This window comes from Carlito syrichta, unplaced genomic scaffold (assembly GCF_000164805.1).
Source record: "Carlito syrichta isolate Samal-C Ts95f unplaced genomic scaffold, Tarsius_syrichta-2.0.1 Scaffold309498, whole genome shotgun sequence".
Lineage (NCBI taxonomy): Eukaryota > Metazoa > Chordata > Mammalia > Primates > Tarsiidae > Carlito > Carlito syrichta.
In genome coordinates, this window is record NW_007253594.1 from 743,696 (window position 1) to 766,993 (window position 23,298).

The 23,298-nt window shown below is 40.4% G+C and overlaps 1 pseudogene; it reads left to right on the forward strand.

The window, feature by feature from the left end:
* Nucleotides 1-23,298, forward strand: part of LOC103269828 — a 46,412-nt pseudogene that overhangs the window by 22,320 nt on the left and 794 nt on the right.

Below are 23,298 nucleotides of genomic sequence, written 5' to 3' on the forward strand. Positions count from 1 at the left end.
GTGACTTTCATTGTTTGGGCTCCAAGGTTTGATTTTTCACTAGTTTTTTTTTCTTTTGTTATACTTGAAATTACCTGTGATCTTCCTTTAGTTTTTCCTCATTTGTGACAGATCCTTGTTTTTCTCTTTAGTTCTGTTATTCAGTGTCAGTGGGAGAGACTTTCTCTTCTGTTGTTTGCTTAGCCCCTCTATTCTTCCCTGATCCGTGCTCTGGATTTGTTCTGTTTTGAAATAGGACTTGGGTGGGAAGCTTTGCTGTCTCTTGTAGTTTTTGAAAGTCAAATACGGTAGGTGATATGATGCTAGGATTCAGAAACTACTTGCAAATTACAATGTCCACTTATTGTGGTATGTGTTCTCTAAGACCCGCTCCCCACCACCACTCTATATGATGATGCAAAGCAGAAACCAATGCAAAAAACAATTGAACAAACACACCCCAACACAAACTGATAAAACAACAATGTGAAACATAACAAACAGCAACAGCAGCAACAACAACAAAAACACAAGAAAACTGAACACATCTACCCATGCCTAGCACAAAGTGAATCAAGAAGAGAAACTGTAAGACTGGGGGAAGAAAAAGAATTCAGATTGAACCCTCACACATATTAACACTCCCATTAAACTATATTTTAAAAAAACATTAACAAAAGAGCTAAAACAAACCAACAACAACAAAATTGAAAGATGAACACGCAATCATTCACATACACACAAAAAAGTAAACAATCAAAAGAAGAAAGAAACAGAAAAAGAAAAGAAAAGAAATTTGATGGATGCAGATCAAACCCTCACATACACATTAAGGCATGAAGGAAAAATATTTTTTAAAAAGATGAACTAACCAACAGGCAAAAAAATTTTTTAATTTTTAAAAATTAAAAAAATTTTTTAAACCTGCCCTCTTGTGATAAGCTCTATAATTGTCCTCTAGTCAGGTCTTTCCTGCAGAGATTCCAACTCTTTTCACTCTCTCCCCAGTGTCCAGAGCAGGGAAGGAGGGGCGATGGAGGTGGGAGGGCTGTTGTCCTCTTCTCCCACTCTCATATGATCAGGGAGATCTCCTCCAGTGGGAAGGTGAGGAATTGTCTCTTCCCCAGGTATATACTCGCAGAAGGTGTCCCCCACCAGGCTTATCCTGGAATGGAGTTCTCCTATTGCAACTGATGTCCAGGTTCCACCTGTGTTTGTCCCTCTTAGTTGTGGCCCAGCTGTGTGGGTGTGATGTTCAGAGGATTGCTGGGGAGGAGGGGTTTTGGGTCAGCCCAGGACTCACCACTGATCTCTTTTGGAGTTCTTCCTTACCCTTTTCTAGCCACATACTTTGTCCTGCAGCTCGATCAGGGTAGGGGGTGGGATGCCTGGGACTCGGCACGTGTGAGGTCCCTCCAAAGTTTGTGCTTTCAGGATATTCCCTCTGGGTCATGATCAATCCCTGAGTAGTTGATCCACCAGTCACAGAGATGGGGTCTGTTGCTCCATGGTGAGCAAGTCAGAGCACTTTCTTGCCCCACCTTCAAGATGGGAGTGGGGTGCCTCTCTTGTCCTGTTCAGTGGGACTCTGCCTCTGGGATCTCTCTGCAGCCTCTGCTGCCAGTGCCCAGCCAGGCGCTGAAGTGGTGAGGCAAATCCTGGAGCTGGCAGTCTCTGCTGCTGCAGTGGTGAGGCAGAGCCCGGGGCGGTAGTCTCTCCCCACTGCTTTTTCACAGGAAAACTTTTGTCTGGTTTTTTTTCTTCAAAAAAATGGTGCTTGGTTTCTGCAACCTGGGAAGAGCCAGGGACCAAGAGATGCTGCAGCACCAGCTATTGCATCAGGGGCCTGGCCACTTGCTCACGAGCTCCCACTTAGTCTCTCCCAGCATTTTCTTCCCAGGAAGGACTTTGTCGATTTTTTTTAAGTGGCACTCAGCTTCTGCATCCCAGGAATCGCTAGGGTCCAAGCCAAGCAGCCGCAGCACCAGCTGCTACATCAGGAGAGCCCTGGCTGCTAGCTCTCTAGCCCTCACTCAGTCAGCCATTCACATGTCTACTCACTCACCAGCATGTACACAAAATTTTCCATACACTCACTCACACTGGGACTCACATAGTCTATCTGGCTCAGTTGCCATCTTCCCCAATCACTCTCGTGCCTCCATTTTTTCATCTACCCAAAATAACACTTTTAAAAAACAGTCTGGGCACAGTGGCTCACACCTGTAATCCCAGCACTTTGGGAGGTTAAGCCAAGAGGATTCCTGAGCCCAGGAGTTAGAGACCCAGCCTGGGCAATATCACTAGTTCTGCCCCTATAATAAATTTTAAAATGAGCTGGGTGTGGTGGTGCATGTCTGTAGTTCCAGCTACTTGCAAGGCTGAGGTGAAAGGATCACCTGATCGTGCCACTGCACTCCAGCCTGAGTGACAGAGTGAGACTCTGACTCCAAAAAAAAAAAAGAATATGAGTGTTTTGAGATACTTCTAATACAATGCAATGAACATTTCTTGAAAACACACTCACACACACACACAACAGGCATCAGGGCTGATGGCTGATGGCATCTTATCAGCCAAGCATTGCCTGCAGCAACCTCAGACTGAACAGAACTTCCCTTAAAAGTCCCACCAAGAGGGCTCTCAACAGCCATGGCGAATCTCTAGAGAAGGGCCCTTGGCAGTTCGTTTGTGAAGCACCTAGGGGGTGGGGTACAGTCTGACAAAGTGGTCTGGGAAAGCATCACAGAATTGCAGTGAGGTGTGCTGCAGCCCCAACACAGCTAAGGTAGCAACTGGAAGATGGTCATTGGAGTCTCACACACGAGGTCATGCCGAGCTGAGCAAGAGCAGGTCCTGCAGCAGCGTAGGAAGGGTACATCTAGAGGGCTCACTGAGTTAGGCTGAAGAATGCAAGTGCAGAGCACTCTTTTAGCAAACCTGGTCTGAAAATGGAATCTGAAAAATAAGGTATGAGCAAGAGAGACATGTACAGAAAGATCTATACTGCTCTGAACACCTGCTATGTCACAATCTCTTCTGCACAATTCTTTATCTGCAGGATGCCATGTTTTATACCAGCTCTACCACAGCTAATTTGATCTGGAATGCACTATACTTAGTCTATATAAGCAGCCAAAGCTTGGTGAGAGAGGCTTGCTCTTGGCACAGTTGGTGACTGACTGACCAATCTATCTTTTCTTCCTTTTAGGGAGCTAGAACATGAAGCTGACTCTGTAGAAGGAGAGATGGGCAGCTGAGTCTGAACTGGGTCCAGAGTTGCCCTTGGGCCATCAGAACTGAGCTAAATCATCAGAGCTCTTCCTGGTCACCCTTGAACTGCAGCCTTTCAATTCTCCCCAGCTCATCTAGGACCATTTCTTCTCTCTGTCTTTGAAACCTCATAGGGCATCCTTGCTCCCAAATAGCCAAAGGGTATCCTCATTTTCAAACTCTCTCAAAGAGTTCAACTCTAGGCAGGTGGTACCAGTGGACAGAGACATTGTATTGAGCCAAATCTAAGATGTCACTAGTTGTAAGGCACACTATGTTTTATGTAGAGGAAGGAAGGAAGGAAGGAAGGAAGAAGGAAGGAAGGAAGGAAGGAAGGAAGGAAGGAAGGAAGGAAGGAAAGAAAAGGAAGGAAAGAAAGACCCATGCAATAGAATGGTAAGAGGCCTTTATTGTAAAAAAAAAAATCCTGATTCAGAGATGTTGTGTTGTTGGGAGCCAGCCTTGGAGGTCCACATGATTGACAGGGTCCCAGTGGGCCGAAGACCCCGGGCCGCAGGGCGAGCCCAGGAAGCTGAGGCCCTTCTGTCTTCCACCTTTGCTGTTTGATATGGCTGAAGAAATTCTGTGCAGTCGTGGAAGAAGAAAATGGCATGTTTATGCGAAGTACTCACACCCAACCTGAGAATGTCATGGTTCATTTTCCCATTTTCCCACTATGCCCCTTGGCCTTTTCTAGCATATGCAAGGGTTAAACTCTGAAGCACATCAAGAATGCTTTCTTTCACTTGGTTATAAGTTACTAGATATTGATTGAATAAAGAGATATTAGTATATTCACTCCTTATTTGATTTAGAATTATGCAGCTTAGTGTTTAAGACATAAGGTTTTTTAGAAGTACAAGTTTATGGTAAGTTCATTATGAGCTCATTATAAGTTCTAACACTTATCTAGGAGTTATGTAGGTGATTTATAACACTGTCTTCACAGACTTAGGATAAAGATTAATCGTTAAGGTTTTTACTTAATTCTATAGTTAAATTTTAAAGTAAACATTTATAGAGTGGGTTTTCACTGAATTCATAATATACTAATTAGATACTTTTATGATAATTAACTAAATACAGAAAGCAACCTTGGGGGCCTGGGAAATGTCATTAAAAGCTTCTTTTGAGTTTTCTTTAGAAATAAACACTGCAGGATAAGAGAAAAGTAACGAAGACACCTGGACAAGAAAGGCGATTACAAAAGCTTTGAAGGTCGTAAAAGCCCAAAAGAGAAGAACTGCTACATGAAGAACCGTGCACCTGGGAACTTTCTTGAAACACTTCAAGGACTATAATTTGGGACTCTTTTGAAGAAAGTTGCTGGCAGTGCTATTCTAGACATGATAATTGTTTTATCCATGTATTAATCATAATTGGTAAATGTAATATCATACAAGTTTATATAATCAATATACATATGTTTGAGGGTTGACAAAAATTATTAGGCTCTGGTTATGTTTAACAAGGTTTTTACTTTGTGTCATTAATTAAGTCTTAGTGCTATAGTTTGGTGTTTTATAGCTACTTTGAAGATTGTCTTAAGTTCATAAGTTTAAGTTCACACAATGATAAAGCTGGTGCCTCAAAGATAATAATAATTGCTCCACCGCCTATCTTAAGACAAAGATGTTTTCCAGGAGGTTGCCAAGCATAAGGGAAAACAGCCAAAACACCATTATCCTAAACTTATAAAGCTCATTGGCAATTATGCAACCATAATAATTTTAGTTGTGTTAGTTTTATTTCATTATGTTTCATTCACTTTATATGTTTATCCAGAGTAAAGATTAGTGTACAAAAATTTTCACAATAAGTGACTTTCGTAGTTATTCTTTAAAAGCTAGCCACTGTTGTTTGGTCAAGTTAATGGGCTTCATATTCCTGCTATCACTAGGTACAATCTATAGTTTTGTTTTAGTGATTTTATGGCCTTTTTAATTAGACTAGTGAGGTGGAACCGAAATCAAAGTAAGCCTTGTATGCATTATGTTTAGTTTAAGTGAAACTCCTTTTACACTTATCTCAAGACTCATTAACTGAAAGTAGATACTGTTTTTGGCTTATTCGTTTCTTCTAAAGACCGCTGGATGGTGGTAACTTTTAAAACATATGTACGTGAAGGAATTTTCTTTGTCTTGCCCTTTTTACAAATGCTATAAAAGCTTTCTGTTAACTAATAAAGGATATCATCTGTTCAGGAAGCAGGTGTCCGGGAATATTGATTTCATCTTTCGCCTATCCGTCTCTCCTTCAGGAGATCTCACGACCTGGCAAAGGGGCTGGACCCCTTCATTGTGTAAAAAATGTCTGTCTTAGAATTCAGCAAGTGAGAGTTGGGGATATTTATCCAATCGATAAATATGGTAGATGGAGAAGATACATCAGCGAGGAGAGTAGGATACAGAATGAAGGAACTGGCTCAGGGTCACAGAGGAAAATCTCCATCCTCAAGAATGTCTGAGGGGCCCTGTAGATGTGGCTGAAAATAAATATGCAGCTGAGAGGAGCAATGTTTAGAAAGTTCAGGCCTTAGGTCCTCACTTTTCTTGTCATTAGGCAGTAGTTTAATATATCCTTTTCAAATTATTTCAGGACTTTTTAAATAAGTTCTTTCACAAGCTCAGACTTGTGTTTTTGGGTTTTAACTGCATTTCATCAATGATTCTATGACATGGCTCAGAGTTTATAAAGATGTAGAATTTAGTGTTGAATAAAAGACAAGCCGCCGGGCATGGTGGTTCAAGCCTGTAATCCCAGCACTTTGGGAGGCCAAGGCAAGAGGATTGCCTGAGCCCGCGGGTTTGAGAACAACCTGGGCAACATGGTGAGATCTCATTTCTACAACAAAAAATAAAATAAAAATAAAAATTAGCTGGGCATCGTAGCATGCACCTGCAGTTCCAACAACTTGAAAGGCTGAGGCAGAAGGATCGCCGGAGCCCAGCATGTCAATGCTGGGGTGGCCATGAGTGTGCCACTGCACTCCAGCCTGGGCGACAAAGTGAGACTCCAACTCAAAAAAATAAGTAAATAAATAAAAGACAAACCAGCTCCAACTCAAGGGTGCTGTGGCTGTGCTCATATGCATTTCAGCGGAATTGCAAACAATAAATGTCATCCATTAGCCAATGATATGATCTCAGAGAAGGATGTTTAATGAAAACATTGCCAGCTCAAAAGCACATTGCTAGCAAAGCTGGCTTACATGTAGGGTGTTTATTACACCTAGAAAGGGCCTGAAAGTTCAGGTGAACCTTCTCACAGTTTGAAATGAGAAAATGAGGGCAGTCGGTGACAGAATTTGCCCAGAGTCATACAGAGTCTGAGGAACCAGAACTGCAGAGTTTCTCATCCTAGATGCAGGACATTTCCTCTACATGCTCCACCACTTGCGTGATAGGTTTTATATTTTCCCTGTTATAATTAAATGTATCGATTCACAGTTTGCTTTCCACCAGGCCATTTTGCTAACATCCAACTCAAGTAGAAGAGAGTCTTGAGGTTGGGACCTTGACATTCGGGGGATCAGTGTCATGTTGGTATGTTATTTTGGTTTATTTTCAGGAGCCATAAGCTCATCAAGAGCAGTGGTTGCAGGGACACTCTACCTAACTCAGGCACATTTACCTCGACTGGACCCTCAAAACCTACTCCCTCACTCATATACACACTCACAGAGATGCACAGACACAGACATGTGCACCAGCACACACAGACCTCACCTTAGTGCTACTTTACAAATGGCAGAGTGTACAGTTGTCCCAGCATCTCAGGGGAAACCAACCTCCACAGCCCTGTTTAAGGACCCTGCAACCTGATGACAATGGAACTGCCAGCCATATTCCCCACATTCAGGTCACTCTGATTATGTGTTGTTTCCCTCAAACTCCTTTTACATGAACCTCTGTGTCTTTGTTCATGATAACTCCACAGCCTGAAAGCATTTCTACTTGCCCACCTTTTCAGGTGCGCTCCAGCCATGGTACACCCCAGTCCTTAGCAAATGCCCACTGTTTGAAGATGCTGAGGTGGACAGCCATGGTGCATGAAAAAGACCTGGTGTCTGCTATTATAGGTTTTACAGTCCAGCAAGAGGGAAATATACCAGACACACAAAGACATAGAAATACGCACTTCCTCATAAATAGTGGTAACCTCTATGAAGTCAAATACCAGAATACCAAGCTTGAATAAGAGATAAACTCATTTAGATCACTTAGTGGTCTGAGTGAAAGTAAGATTTGGGATGAAATCCGAAAAACATTTAACCTCCAGCAACATCAGCATGTTTCTCATCCCCAGCAAAGAGCATGGCATGTTCTGCCTGGGTCCTTTTGTTCGCGACAGTCCCTTGGTCTAGAACCTTCTTGATTCACCCATGCTGCCCATTCTAGTATTTCCTTCTTTATTTGGTCTATGCCTTCATATACACCGGTGTTCAGCTTAGCTATTGCTTCCTCAGAAAACCTTCCATGAGCCTCCTGTCTCGTCAGCTGGGTTTGGCATTGTCTTTTATGAGCCCAGACTTCTTATCATAGAACCTATTATGTCATGTTGACTTTCTCTGACCTGTTTGGCCACCGTCTCCCCAGTTAAGTTCTTCAAGGACAGGGACTGAATCATTCGTGTAGTCCCAGGCTTTAACACAATATGTGGGACACAGGAGTCATTTTATAAATGTTCTTGAAGATCCATAATGTATTTAGCCAATGGGCCTGAAGCACTGGAAAGTTATGGTCTCATTTGTTGAAAAATACCGCTATAGTAGAAATCCATGACCTCACAGAATCTTTTGGTTTCACTGCCTCCAAGATGCAAAACACTAAAGAATATATTTTTTAAAAATCTTTTGGCTTGAATTTTGATAACCATTAGGCAAATAGCCAAGTGACTCAGTCAAGTCTGGGTTAAACGTTTTATGGGAAAACATCAGGGCTGGAAAGGGCCATGCCCTTCCCTTAGATGTTGTTTCTTTTAAAGTTTGTTTTAAGTTATTTAGAAATGTTTCATAATTAGAAAATACTATTTAAATTTAAAATTGAGCAACAGCCAGAGATGACCTAAAGTGAGGAGATTCTACACCATGTTCCTTGGAGTCCTGGTTCTCTGAAGTTGTCTCAGGGAGGGGTCCTAGGGGCTCTGGGATGTCAGTGTCACTGCTGTGGTCCCATCCAAGTTCCTCCAATCTTCTGTGTGCCCCCGAGTACCTCAGATTCCCTACCCGACTAGAATGGCCCCTTCTTTGTCTAGAGGACTCGTGGTTTGTATAAGTTTATGCTTTTTCTGGACAGTCCAGTTAAGTTACTCAGAAGTCTGGCTTCTTCAATATTGGTTGCTTACATTCCTTACTACCGTCATCTGTGTCCTTCAGGTTCTGTCCCTCTCCAGCAGGGACTTTCTGCGACCTCATTTTATGCAAAGAGGGCTCTGCTCCACCAACATTCTGGAGGCTTGAGGAGCCTCTTCCACCATGTTTTGTAAAAGCACCATACCTGAACTCCTGTCTAAGCTGAAAATGGTCAAGGCATGGTATGGGCATGTCCCTAGTTGGCTCAGTGGTTGGAGGGGGTGACCCCGCTAAACCATACCCTGCCGAGTGTCCTGTAGGCCACAGAGAGACACACATCACTTTTCAATCAATTAAGTAGGAATTCAGCTACATTTATTTGTCTAAAATTAAATGCAGTTAGCTTGAGAGTCTTAGTAAATGTTAGATATGTGTAACTAATGCCAAATATTTTGCTCAGGGGTTCTCAACAGATCATTTGTGATTAATGAGCTGATTCTAAAGGTTAACCAAGTAAAAGCCTTAGTAATCACATTTACCTCAACTAGATCCCCAAAACCTGCTCACTCATATGCACACTCATACTCACAGAGACACTCAGACACAGACATGTGCACTAACACACACAGAGATGCACACACGTGTACACATTGGCATTTTACAGACTAGGCTCAAAGAGGACAATATTTTCCCAAGTTTGTTATTTCAAATGTTTCATAAGCTTTCAATTTCTCCATTTCCCATGACCAAATCCCCCATCTCTCCTCCTCTCAAACACCAAATATAAATAGATATGAAAATATGGTTTTATGTCAAAAGTCGCCTTTTCTTATCACTTGCATGTTGTCATCAACACATGTCAGAGCTCAGTGTACAACTATCTTCAGCCATGACATACGGTAGTCTTGCCTCATTGAGAGAACCAAATGTACCAATTAGATGCCAATGTTTGGATGGCCAAAATAATAAGATCCATTTTGAGACATCCATTTTTGCTACCCCACGGCCATAATCATAAACTCTGAGTTTATTTTGATAATGAGTTAGACTCAGAGAGATAAATGACTAAATTGTTCTTTTAACTTTAACTTTCCATGCCGAGGAAAGTTCGGAAAGTCTAAATGAAAGTCCTTTTTAAGAAGTAGCCTCATGGCAAAAAGTAGTGTTTTTAATCTATCAAATAGTTGATATTTACCAAATCTGTGGCCTCTTTGTGAGACTCCAATAAGATAAGAGATACACAAGTACCTCTGTACTATGAAATTGTATACACATGTAAGGGACTGTTTTCATTATTGTGATTACTATTGCTGTATTTTTTATTATTGTGGCTAGGAGTTTGTTGTGAGACTATCATCAGCCAGAGAATCTTCTAGAAGAAACAACAGACCACCATTTAGAACTGAATATAAAACATCAACAATTTTCTTAGTGCCTTTCCTAGCTTTTCAAATCGCCCCCCTGCTGGGCAGCACCTTGCTTTTCTGAGTTCTCATTCTAATGCTTTACTTAAATCTTCTTAGGCAGGAAGGCATGCAGCAAATATTGCCCAGAAATTCAAAATTGCTGGGTGACTGACTGCCTGTGTGCTAGGCCCAGATGCATGTGAACAAAATACAGACAAAATGTAATCTAGCAGGAATAAGTTATAATCAACACAGATTAAAGCTAAGTAAATTAATTAATAGTCTGTTAGAAAGAGATGTGTAGGTGTGAAAAAAGAAAAACAGAGAACAGGTTGAGGAGGACTGGGAGTGTGAGGAGATGGGCAGTTGTCATTTTAAACAGGATAAGCAGGGTAAGCCTGACTGAGCTGACAACACTGGAGTGAAGACTAGAAGGAGATAGGGGAGCCACAGAGTCCAGGCAGAGGCATAGCCAGTACAAAGGGCCTGAGGGGAGCAATTGCACAGCCAGCTTGAGAAGCAGCTGCAAGGCCAGTTTGGCTGGAACATAATGAGTGAGCCAGAGCGAGCTAAGCGATATAACATCAGAGAGGCTGGTCTGGATGAGAGAAGGGTGGGACCAGATTTGAGGGCGTGGAAGGCTATCATAAGGACTTGTCCTTTTCTCTTAGTGAGTTGGAAAACTTTGGAGTTGTAGGCAGGGAGTAGCATGATCTGGTTTGTCCTTTAGAAAGATCCTGGATCTTCCTGGTCATAGTGATAACAATAAATATGAATGCCTGAGTGCAATTTTGGAAAAACAGCAACCAGTTAGAAGGGTATTGCAGTAATCTAGGTGAGAAATGATAATATTTGGACCTGTGTATTTGAATGAAGATGAACAAAAATTAAGAACAATAAGATTATTTATAAGGTGGCAATTTATAAGATAAATATTGAAGAAAATATTTCTTTATAGAGGAAGTGCTATTGAGAAGTGGTAGGGAGGAGCCAGATAGAGTGTGAAGTTAGAACTACGTGGATCAGCTGGGATCGATGGCTCAGCTTGTAATCCCAGTGCTTTGGGAGGCTGAGGTGAGTGGATTGCCTGAGCCCAAGGGTTTGAGACCCGCCTGGGCAACTTGGCAAGACCTCATCTCTACAATAAATCAAAAACTTAGCCAGGTGTGGTGCGCCCGCCTGTAGTTCCAGCTACTTGGAAGGCTGAGGAGGAAGGATTGCCAGAGTCCAGCAGGTCAAGGATGCTGTGGCCAGGAGCGGCCACTGCACTCCAGACTGGGCAACAGAGTGAGACTCCAACTCCAAAAAAAAAAGAAAAAGAGAAAAAAAGAACTATATGGATTTCTTTCCGATGGGATATGGCACATGAATCAGAGAGGAATCAGGGAATACTCCAAGATGATTTGATGAGCTTCCTGAAAATATGGTTCAATAACATCTTTAGGTTATTTTGTTAAAAGATCCATTAAAACTGTGTCAATTTACATTCCTACCATCTGTTTTTATTTGTATTTCTTTAATTGGAATGGAGTTGGAACTTCTAAAATATATTTATTGGTCATTTGTTGCTCTTCTTTCTTGTAGAATAAAATTTCTTCCCACTTATACAAATGTCAGCTTAATAAAATACTCACTTTCCATATCTTCTTGGATTACACTTGACTCTTTTATTCTGTTTAATCCCAATCCATGATCACAGCAATGTTTTAGTTATTATAGTTTTATAATAAATTTTAATACCAGATAGAGCATGTCCCTAATCGTTGCCTCTTATTTCCAGAAATGTTGTGGTTGTTCTCAGATGCTTATCCGTTCAGATAAAATCTAGAATCATTTTGTTCAGTAAAGTTAAAACTATACAGAACAAAATTGGTTGGGAATGATACAGGAATCATATTGAATTTAGAGATTATATTAGAGAGAATTGACATCTTTTCATTAAATACCTTTTTCCATATTTATCTTATAAACTGACACCTTATAAACTATCTTATTGTTCCTATTTTGTTCATCTTCATTTATCTGTCAATCCCAGGTTTTTAATAGGTAAAATTGTGTCACCAGAAAATAACAATAGCCTGCGAAGAAGCAGTGGGGAGAGACTACTGGCTCCAGGCTCTGCCTCACCACTGCAGCAGGAGAGATTGCCAGCTCCAGGCTTTGCCTCATCACTGCAGCACCTGGCCAGACACTGGCAGCAAGGGTTGCAGAGGAAGCCCAGAGACAGAGTCCCACTGGAGAAGACAAAGTAGCACCCCACCAACATCTTGAAAACAGGGCAGGAAAGTGCTCTGACTTGCTCACCATGGAGCAGCAGACTCGATCTTTCTGACTGGCAGATCAACTACTCAAGGGTTGATCGTGACCCAAAAGGAATATTCTGAAAGCACAAACTTCGGAAGGACCTGATGAATGCTGAATCTCAGGTGCCCTACCCTTTACCCTGATCCAGCCATGGGACAAAGGGTGTGGCCAGAAAAGGACAAAGAAGAACTCCAAAGAGATCGATGGTAAGTCCAGGGCTGACCCAAATCCCCTTCTCCCCAACAATCCTTTGAACATCAGACACACAAAGCCGGGGCACAGCTGAGAGGGACAAATCCAGGTGAAGCCTGTTCCTCTATCACATTAGAACTCCATTCCAGGATAGTCCTGACTGGGGCATCCTTGTGAGTAGTGAGTACATACCTGGAGAAGAGACAATCCCACACCTCCCCACCAGAGGAGATCTCCCTGACCATACAAGAGTGGGAGGGAGGACAGCAGTCCCACCCACCCCCATTGCCCCTCCTCCTTCCTTGCTCCAGACACTGGGGAGAGAATGAAAGAGGTGGAAGCTCTGCAGGAGATAGCAGAGCAGATGAGAGGAACAATTATAGACCCTACCACAAGAGGCCAGGGGTTTTTTTTTTAATTTTTTAAAATTTTTTGCCTGTTTGTTTGTCTGCTCATCTATTTAAAAAATATTTTTCCTTTGTGCATGAATGTGTATGTGAGGATTTGATCTGCATTCCCTCCTTTTTTCTTCATTCTTCTTTTGTTTTTTTGTTTTCTGTTTATGTGTATATGTGAATAATCGTGTCTTCATCTTTCAGTTTTTTTGTTGTTGCTGGTTTGTTTTTGCTCTTTTGATCTTCTCTTTATTTATTTATTTATTTTTAGTTTAAGGTGTGTGTCAATATATGTGTGAGGGTTCAATCTGAATTCCTTTTTTTTTCCTTATTTTGTTTGTTGTTGTTGTTATTTTCTGATCTTTCTCTTTTTCTTCTCCATTCTTTTTATGGTAGGCCTGTGTGTGTGTGTGTGTGTGTGTGTGTGTGTGTTCAGTTTTCCTGGTTTTTTGCTCTTGTTTGTTTTGTTTCACTTTGTTGTTATTCCAGTTTGTTTTGGGGTGTGTGTGTGTGTGTGTGTGTGTGTGTGTGTGTCCAATTGTTTTTTCCTTTGGTTTCTGCTTTCATTGCTCAGTGGCTTGTTTGCTTGTTTTTCTTTTTTTAATTCTTGTCCATCTCACTTCATTCTATTTTTCTCTGTACTCCTAATTGCTGCCACTGTATCATGGATTCAGGGGATACACACACATACCCATTGCATCATCATATAGAGTGGTGGTGGGAGTGGGTCTCAGCAAACACATACCACAATCAGTGAAACATTGTGATTTCCAAGTAGCTTCTGAATCCTAGCTCTCCATCTCCTACCTTATTCAACTTTCAAAACTACAGGAGAGAGCAAAGGTTTCCATCCACTGTCCTATTTCCAAATAGAACAAATCCAGAGCCCAGATCAAGGAAGAATAGAGGGCCTAAGCAAACACCAGAAAGGAAAGCCTTTCCCAGACACTGAATAATGGAACTAAAGAGAAAAGGAAGAGATCTGTCACAAATGAGGAAAAACCAAAGGAAGACCACAGGTAATTTCTAGTATAACAAAGAGAAAACACCTGAAAAATCAGATCTCGGAGCCCAAACAATGGAAGTCACCAAGGACTGGCCCCAGAATATGACAGGGATTAGGGAATGGATGGAAAGAGTGAATAAGACTCATGAAAGACAAGAAGCAACATTGAAAGAAATTATAACAGAGATTTTGTCAATAAAGAAACCTCACCCAGGGAATAAATAAGATGACAAGCATGGAAGCAGAATTATCTGACCAAAGAAATAATCTCAGAATTTGAAGGCCAGAGCATGGAATTAACCCAATCTGTAAAAAACATGGAAAGAAAACTCCAAAAGAAAGAACACAGCCTACAAGAGGTGTGTGATTATATCAAGAGACCAAACCTATGCCTGGTTGGCATCCAAGAAGAAGAAAGGGAAATGAAGAATACCTTGGAGCAAATATTCCAGGAAGTAATCCAAGAAAACTTTCCCAATCTCACCAGAGATGTGACCAGGGAACCACAAGAGATACAGAGAGCCCCCACAAGACATTAAACGAGAAGACCAACCCCTAGACACATAGTAATTTCCCTATACAAAGTAAGCACAAAAGAAAAACTCTAAAGGCAATAAGAGAGAAAGGTCAGACTACCTACCAGGAAAAACTAATCAGAATAGCAGCAGACCTATTGGCAGAAACACTACAAGCAAAAAGGCACTGGAGTCCAATATTCATGGACCTCAAAGATAAACAATTTCAACCAAATATTTCCTACCCAGCCAAGCTCAGCTTCATCAGTGATGGAGAATTAAAATCCTTCCCAGACATCCAATCTCTGAGAGATTATGCAGCTTCCAGACCAGCTCTATAGGAGACACTTTAAAAAGTATTAAGCATAGAAGAAAGAAAAAAATAATAACCACAAACTTCCCAAGAGAATGGCAGAACACAGAATCAACAGAGAATACAGTGCAACAAAAAACTTGAAAACACACACATACATCAAGCCCAAAGCCAATTATGTGTTACATTTAGGATACTCATTTCACCACAAGAGAAGCACACGGACTCAAAGTTAAAGGATGGAAAATAGAGGTTGTTTTGTCTGCTATTAAGATCACGATTCCTGTCTTCTTTTGTGATCCATTTGCTTGAAAACTCATGTTCCATCCTTTAACTTAAAAAAATACAAAAGAACACTTCATAATACTAAAATGTTCAATGCATCAAGAAATATCCATCCTAAACATATATGCACCCAATACAGGAGCACTAGATTTATAAAGCATCTCCTGAATAAACTAAAAAAAGATATTGACTCTAACACTGTTAGGGCAGGAGATTTGAATACCCCACTAACAGCCCTAGATAGATCATCGAGGCAAAAAATCAACAAGGAGATCCAGACTCTAAACTTGACACTCAACCAAATGGACTTAATAGATACCTACATATTATTCCACCCAACAACCACAGAATGTACTTTCTACTCATCACCACATGGAATATATTCCAAGATCAATCACAATCTTGGCTATAAACCAAGCATAAACAAATTCTATAAGGTTAAAATATTGCCATGCACTTTCTCAGACCACAGTGGAATAAAAATAAATATCAACACCAACAAAATTTTCCAAAGGTCACAAAGACATGGACACTAAACAGCAAGATGCTGAACAACTACTGGGTCAACACTGAAATCAAAGCAGAAATTAAAAGATTCCTGAAGGCCGGGCTCGGTGGCTCAGTCTGTAATCCCAGCACTTTGGGAGGCCAAGGCGAGTGAATTTCCTGAGCCCATGGGTTTGAGACTCACCTGGGCAACTTGGCAAGACCTCATCTCTACAATAAAAAGCAAAAAAAATAGCCAGACGTGGTAGCACATGCCTGTAGTTCTGGCTACTTGGAAGGCTGAGGTAGAAGGATCGCTGGAGCCAAACAGGTCGAGGCTGTGGTGGCCAGAAGTGTGCCACTGCCCTCTGTTGCCCTCTGGGTGACAGAGTGAGACTCCAACTCAAAAAAAAAAATTCCTGGAAACAAATGAAAATGAAGACATATCTAACCAAAATCTCTGGGATGGCATGAAAACAGTTCTAAGAGGAGGGGAATTTATATCTCTATGAGCACACATCAAGAAAATGAAAAGATCACAAGTTGACAGCCTAAGAAATCACCTAAGGGAGCTAGAAAGAGAAGACCACCAAAAGCCTAACTTTAGCAGAAGAATCCAAATCACCAAAATAAAAGCCCAAATACAGGTCACAGAAGACAAAAATATCATTAAAAATTCAGCAAAACAAAAAGCTGGTTCTTTGAAAGCATTAACAAGATTGATGGAAACCTAGCCAGAATGACCAAGAAAAAGAGAGAAAAAGCCCAAATAAACACAATCAGAAATAAGATCAAATCACAACTGACCCAAAGAAATACAAAAGTTTGTCAGAGATTATTATGTACACCTATATGGAAACAAACTTGATAAAAGAATAAAATGGAGGACTTTCCGACATCACACAACCTCCTCAAATTGAAACAAGAAGACATTAAGATGTTAAAAAAACAAACCAGTAACAACCCAGGAAATTGACTCTCTCATACAAAAACTACCTACCAAAAAAAAAAAAATGACTTTCCAGCAGAATTCTACAAAACACAAGGAGGAGCTGATACCAATCCTATTGAAAGTATTCCAGGCATTTGAGAAAGATTGAATTCTCTGCAAATCATTTTATGATGCTAACATCACACTGATACCCAAACTGGGTAAAGATCCAACAAAAACAGAGAGCTCCAGGCCAATATCCCTTATGATCATAGATGCAAAAATCCTCAACAAGATTCTAGCAAATTGGATCCAAAAACACATCTCAAAAATCATCCATTATGGCCAAGTAGGCTTCATCTCCAGGATGCAGGGCTGGTTCAGCATTCGCAAGACCATAAATGTAAATTCAATATATCAACAGATGTAAAAACAAGAATCACATGATTATATCATTAGATACAGAAAAAGCTTTTGATAAAATTCAGTATCCATTCTTGATAAAAACCCTCAAACTCCTAGGTATAGAAGGAACATACTTCAAAATAGTGTCATCTAACAAATTGCTAAATGGACAGAAAGTGGAAATATTTCCTCTGAACACTGGAATAAGACCCACTCTCAACCCTCTTGTTCAGCATTGTGTTGGAAGTCCTAGCTAGGGCAATTAGACAAGAGAAGGAAATCAGCAGTATCCAAATAGGAAAAGAGGAAATCAAGTTATCCCTCTTTGCTGATGATTTGATCCTATACCTTGAAAATCCAAGAGAATCTGTCAAAAACTTGCTTGCACTGATAAAGGACTTTGGCACAGTCTTAGAGTACAAAATAAATGTGCAAAAGACAGTTACATTCTTATACACCACCAACAAGCAAGCAGAGAACCAAATAAAAAGCACAATCCCATTCACAATAGCCACACAAAAAAATGAAATACCGTGGCACCTTCCTAACCAGAGAAGTGAAAGACCTTTACAATGAGAACTACAAAACACTGCTTAAAGAAATTCAAGAAGAAACAAACAAATGGAAAAATAGTCCATACTCATGGATAGGAAGAATCAACATTGTTAAGATGTCCATCCTACCAAAGGCAATCTGCAGATTCAACACAATACCCAGTAAATTACCAACATCATTCTTGCAGACCTGGAAATGACAACACAGAAAATCATATGGAAACATAAATGACCACCAATAGCCAAAGCAATCCTTAGCAAAAGAAACAAAGCAGGAGGTATCACACTTCCAGACTTCAAAGTTTACAATAAGGCTACAGTATTCAAAACAGCCTTGTATTGGTACAAGAACAGGCATATAGACCAATGGAACAGCATAGAGATTCTGGAATCAAAGTCTCAATTTCTCAACCAACTCATCTTTGACAAAGCCTCCAACAACAACTACTGGGGAGAGGAGAACCTATTCAGTAAATGGTGTTGAGAAAACTGGTTGAGCACATGCAGAAGATTGAAAAGGACCCCTATCTATCCCTCGTTGAAACAAAACCGTATACAAAACTTAACTCAAAGACCTAAACATAAAACCTCAAACTATAAGAATCTTAGAAAATGCAAGAGACACCCTTATGGAAGTTGGAACTGGCAACCAATTCTTGATCGAAAGCCTAAGTGCCCGTACCATAAGAAATAAGATAGATAAGTGGAACCTTATTAAACTGATGAACTTCTGCAAAGCATAGAAACCATTAAGAGAACAGGGAGACAGCGCACAGAATGGGAAAAATATTTGCCAACTATATATCTGACAAAGGCCTAACATCTAGGATCTACAAGGAACCCGAACACGTCAAAAAGAAAAAAAAACAGCCCCATTAAAAAGTGGGCTAAAGACATAAATAGACACTTCTCAAAAGAAGATATACCGGCGGCCAAGAGACACATGAAAAAGTACTCAGCCTCATTCATCATCAGAGAAATGCAAATCAAAACCACATTGAGATACCACCTAATCCCAGTAAGAATGGCCATCATTAATAAAACAAACAACAACAGATGGCAAGGATATGGAGAAAAAGGAACGCTTCTACACTGCTGGTGGGAATGCAAACTAGTGCAAACTTTTTGGAAGACAGTGGCGATATCTCAAAGAACTAGAAATTGGTCTTCCATATGACCCAGCAATCCTCCTATTGGGAATATACCCAGAGGAACACAAATCATTCTACAAAAAAGATACCTGCACACACATGTTTGTTGCAGCTCTATTCACAATGGCAAAAACATGGAACCAACCATGCTGCCCATTGAAGCTGAACAGGATTTTTAAAATGTGATACACAATGAAATATTATGCAGCCATAAAGAAGGACAAACATATGGGCTTCACAGCAATTTGGATGGATTTAGAGTCAATCATACTCAGTGATCTATCACAGAAACAAAGAAGAGAGTCCCATATGTTCACACTCACAAGCGAATCTTGAGCAATTATCATAATACTATAAGAAAAGGGTTAGCAGTAGTGGGAAACTGCCATTGGAGAGGGGTGGGATTGGCAGTTGAGGGAAACTACCAAGGGAGGAAGGGGTACACCTCATCCACAAGGGTACCTGCATAATGAACATTTGTATCCTAACCCTGAACTGTACTCCACATCTTTAAAGAAAAAAGAAAAAGAAAAACAACGGGGCAGTTTCTTTAAAAAAAAAAAAAAAAACTCTACATAAAAAAAGAAATAACAACAATGATTTTCTTATTTCCATTATTGATCCTCTGTATTATTTTGTTTAATTACATGTCAGTATATCCAGATTAATCTCAAAAGGAATCGTGCAAAGTGCAACCAAAGTGATTTAACTTTAATTGAAACCTATGTATGTATAATTTTTCTTTTCTTTTTTCTTTTTTTTTTTTACAATCTGTTTTGTGTTTCTAAATTATATGTATGTAGGCATACCAATAATTTTTCAGAAAAGATAAAAAATTTAGAAGATGGTTTTTTTTGACATTTATTAAAATGATCTTTTTCATTTTTACTAAATTATATTAATATTTTTATTATATTGAATTTGTCTGCATTCGGGACTTCAGGAATGAATCTCATTTGGTTAATTATGAGATTTAAAAACAAATTAATATATTTGGCTTATGCTATATAGAATAGACACTTATTAAATCATTGTAACAACAGATGCATTTTAGTCTTGATTCCATGAGCTCCTGTTTATTAAATTAATTATTAAGATGAACTAACCACAGACAAAATGCCATGTGAGGAGATTTATAATATGAACTAAGTTTAATTTTACATTTTGTATAATTCTGAAGACATAAGAAATGATTGGCAGCAAAACCTAACATTTCAGCTTTATGACAAAAACTAAGAAATGAGATGAAATTTATTTGGAGATTTAGATATAGTCACCAATAATTATAGATTCTTAGTAAGATGACAACAGCAAAGACATATTTCACCCTAAATACATACTGGAAAAAGCCAGAAACTGGGAGCCACTTGGCATATCTTCCTTTTCCAAGGAAGATTCAATTCAATTTAATTGGAAAATTCAGGCAGTAAAACAGTAAGTGATTTGGCATTATATTGCTTTATCTTTCAAGGTCAGAAGTGAAAAAGCAAAAACAAAACAAAAACAAGCAACCCTCTCAGAGGTATATTTCTGCAGAAAGAAACCAAATTAGATACATACTAATTAATTAATTAATTGACCAATAAATGTGAGCTTAATTAGATCTACTTTAAGACTGCAGTTTTTGATTAAAAAACACACGGCCGGGCTCTGTGACGCAGGCTGTAATACTAGCACTTTGGGAGGCCAAGGTGAGTAGATTGCCTGAGCCCGCAGGTTTGAGACCAGCCCGGGTAACTTGGTGAGATCTCATCTCTACAATAAATCAACAAAATTAGCCGGTCATGGTAGCACACGCCTGTAGTTCTGACTACTTGGAATGCTGAGGTGGAAGGATCGTCAGAGCCCAGCAGGTTGACACACTGGGGTGGCTGTGAGAATGCCACTGCACTCCAGCCTGGACAACAAAGTAAGACTCCAACTCAAACACACACACACACACACACACACACACACACACCCCACAAACACAAAGAAAGTTGGTGAAGCATCCATCTCCACTGGTCTCCCTCCGGCCTGTAGTGTCCTGGTTGGTGGTCCCCATCAATTAAAATGGTCATCCTCACTTTCAGTTTCTTTTGGCCCCATTTCTCCCTGTCTCTCAAAACCATACACACAGGTTTTCATCCTCCTTCTGTATGATGATCTAATCTTTAAGCCCTATAAGCACTTCTTCCATAAACTTGTGTACTCTTTTTTGGACTTTCTGGTCTTTATAGAGGAAACCAGGGCAATAGCTTGATAAAAAATACACAGACCAGTTGGGGAAGTATGAGGATAAAGGAGACTCAGGTTCTTGGGTATTTAAAAATGGCTTTTCAATATTTATAAGGCCAGAAAATGAATTCAATTTTCCAACCCAGAATCCTAAAAGCTGAGCAAGACAAAGAGGAAAGGCTGCACTCAGCCCCTCAAGGTCCCCTGGCTTCATGCACATATGCAGGTCTGCAATTTGGAGCCAGTCTTCGGGGAGAGTGGGCTACCTAGCATATAATCCAAGTGCAATAGCAAACTTAGTTTACCAGACACTAGAAAATCTTTCTCCCCACCTCCCCTGAAAATATGTCATTTCTATCTTCTGATTCTAATTATTCTTTGTGAAGAGAATCTTCACAATCTTGTCAGAGGATTTCTGTGGCAATTTTCACGTACAGTAAATCACTCCATCTCTCTGTGGCCTGACATTTTCTAACAAGAACTTCCTTTAGGTCTCCAGATGACTCTCACAGTGAGAAATCATGACATGTCTATTCATCTTTTGTCTTTCCAGCATCTCAGGAACACCAGGTTTTTTCAGGAATGCCAGGTAAAGAGGTTTGTATCTTGCGCTCTCTGTCTCAACCAAAAGTGACATAATGAGAAGGATTCAGAAATGCCACGAGCACAGTTCTAGTCATTGGATCTCTGTGGGGATTGCACGATGACAGAGGCAAACATCTCCAGGCCCATGGCCTCAGATGGGGAGTGGTCTTGCAGCAGGCATGTGGACGTGTGAAACTTCTTTTTGCAATATAGAGAAGACACTTGATATGATATCTGAGTGTGGTTGTGATTCCCTAGGCATCACCTCTGGGGACAGATGCTTCTTCCTTCTTTTTTCTGTCCTGCTCTCTCTTTCTCTCCTTCCTTCCCTCATTCCCATAACCAACCCTCACCTCCCCTCTGCTCTCCTTTTGTCCTCCTCTCCCTCCTTTGCTTCATCAAATATTAATGGAGCATTCCCCATGTGCCAGGCACGGTGCTAGGCTCTTTGGATGTCATGTGAGTAAACTGAGCACTTCTCCCCTCTCATAGAGTTTCCAGTCTAGTGAAGGAATCGAAATTAACCAAATGAAGTATGCAAATAAAAATGTAACTACAACAAAGATAACTACCGAGAAAAAGATGCAGAGAGCTGTACAGGACACAAACTGGGGAATGCAAACAACTGCAATGGTGCTATTTGAAGTAAGATCACAAAAATAGGGAGTAATTAAGTAGATGAAGACAAGAGCAGGGCAGGGCATCCTAGACTGAGGCTCAGGACGTGTGAAGGACCAAGGTGAACAGAGGTAAGAGCCACAGCAGCTGAGGATAGCCTGGTGAGGGGGCAGAGCCAGTCATACGGGGCTCTGAGACCACAGTAAGCATTTAGGGGCAATACTAAGAGCAATGAGCATCTTTAGGAGTCTTTGATGAGGGCCTGCTGATAGCCAACTACCTTTGTTTTTCTGACAAATGTATTTACCCTCACTTTTTAAAGATATATCAAATGTATCACTATCTAAGATAAATATAAATAAACTGAATACTGGTTGTTATCTGGTTGCTATATTTATCTACTTATTTGTTTTCTCTATTGTGTTGGTATTTCATAAGGCTTGTGACCTTTATGGCTTCCAGCATTTTTCTACTTGTGTATTTCAACCCTTTGCTCAAGTCATTCTACCAAAAAGATACCTGCACATGCATGTTTGTGACAGCTCTATTCACAATAACAAAAAATATGGAACCAACTGTGCTGCCCATTGAAACCAGACTGGATAAAAAAATGTGATACACATACGTAGTGGAATATTACACAGTCATAAAGAAGGACAAAACATATGAACTTTGCAGCAACTTGGATGGATTTAGTCTATCATACTCAGTGATCTATCACAGAAACAAATAACAGAGTACCACATATTCTCACTCATAAGCGAACCCTGAACATTTACCATAATACTATAAGAAAGGGATTGGCAGTAGCAGTATACAGTCCAGATTGGGGGAGGGGAGGAAACACAACATCAATAAGGGTACCTGATCTCAAACCAGGCAAAGTGGGGACCAAAGGGAGGCCCATACATTGCCTGTATGATGACCACTTGTATACCTAATCCTGAAATGAACCCCACATCTTTAAAATGAAAAAAAAATTAACAAAAGAAAAAGTATGGGCAAATCACTCAAAACTATGGTATCAAAATAATTTTTAAAAAAACTGAATAACCATGAAATAAATTAGACTGCTATTTTAAGGGTTTCCCAGAAAACAAACACTAAGCCCAGACACGTTTCCAGAGCTCTAATGAATATTCAGGAAGAAAACAACTCCAATCCAACAGAAATTATTCCAAAGCATAGAAAAAGAGGGTACATCCCCAATTTGCTTCAAGGAGGCAAAGGTGAAGGCGGTGGCAGGACCAGCTGGATTCCAGGTCCCAGGCCTTTCCTCCCCCATCTCCACCCTTCTTCCCACCCCTGCCCCCTCATCCACCCCACACCCACCAACTTTGACCTGACCGAAACCCTAAGCAGCAGCTGCTCCCATCACCACCCTGCAGGC